Source organism: Glycine max, chromosome 4 (assembly GCF_000004515.6).
Source record: "Glycine max cultivar Williams 82 chromosome 4, Glycine_max_v4.0, whole genome shotgun sequence".
Classification (NCBI taxonomy): Eukaryota; Viridiplantae; Streptophyta; class Magnoliopsida; order Fabales; family Fabaceae; genus Glycine; species Glycine max.
In genome coordinates, this window is record NC_016091.4 from 18,278,872 (window position 1) to 18,279,975 (window position 1,104).

The following is a 1,104-nucleotide window of genomic DNA, read 5'->3' on the forward strand; positions in this document are numbered from 1 at the left end:
GTATGGTGGTCAGCAGAGGAGCACAAACCACAAACCCTTGCGACAGGTATAGATTTCTGATTCAAGGCCAGCTGGGTTACCAAGTTAACCAATGCATCCAGTTTGCCTTCAAGCTTCTTAGTTTCAGATGATGCAGATGGGTTTGTAGCTACCTCATGCACTCCTCTAATGACTATGGCATCATTTCTGGCGCTAAACTGCTGGGAGTTGGAGACCATCTTCTCAATTAAATTTCTGGCTTCAGCAGGAGTCATGTCTCCAAGGGCTCCACCACTAGCAGCATCTATCATACTTCTCTCCATATTACTGAGTCCTTCATAAAAATATTGGAGAAGAAGCTGTTCTGAAATCTGATGGTGGGGGCAACTGGCACATAGTTTCTTAAATCTCTCCCAATACTCATACAGGCTCTCTCCACTGAGTTGTCTAATACCTGAGATATCCTTCCTGATGGCTGTGGTCCTGGAAGCAGGGAAATTTTTTTCTAAGAATACTCTCTTAAGGTCATCCCAGCTCGTGATGGACCTTGGAGCAAGGTAATACAGCCAGTCCTTTGCCACTCCCTCTAATGAATGAGGAAAAGCCTTCAGAAATATGTGATCCTCTTGGACATCTGGGGGTTTCATGGTGGAGCAGACAATGTGAAATTCTTTCAAATGTTTGTGCGGGTCTTCACCTGCAAGGCCATGAAACTTTGGAAGCAAATGAATCAGTCCAGTTTTAAGAACATATGGGACATCCTCATCAGGGTATTGGATGCACAAGCTTTCATAGGTGAAATCAGGTGCAGCCATTTCCCTTAGAGTCCTCTCACGAGGTGGAGGTTGTGCCATGTTCTCAGAATGTGCAAAATCAGAATGCTCAGAATCAGAATGCTCAAAATTATAATGCTCAAGATCAGGATGTTCAAAATCACCAATAACAGAATGCACAGATTCACCAGTTATGGAATGCTCAGAATGATCAAAAGGTATAAAATGATGCCTAAATAATCTATGAAATGTCCTATCTATCTCAGGATCAAAGGGTTGTAAGTCAGATGGATTGCCTCTAGTCATACACTACATTCAGCATGCACACAACTAGTTGCCTTGTCATGTAAAT

At 42.8% G+C, this 1,104-nt stretch overlaps 1 non-coding gene across 1 annotated transcript; it reads left to right on the forward strand.

Annotated features, from left to right (window-relative positions):
• The first annotated feature begins 348 nt into the window (after window positions 1-348).
• On the forward strand, window positions 349-455 carry LOC113001601 (small nucleolar RNA R71). The gene has a single exon (XR_003266994.1). It is a non-coding gene; the product is annotated as a small nucleolar RNA R71 (small nucleolar RNA).
• The last annotated feature ends 649 nt before the right edge of the window (window positions 456-1,104 follow it).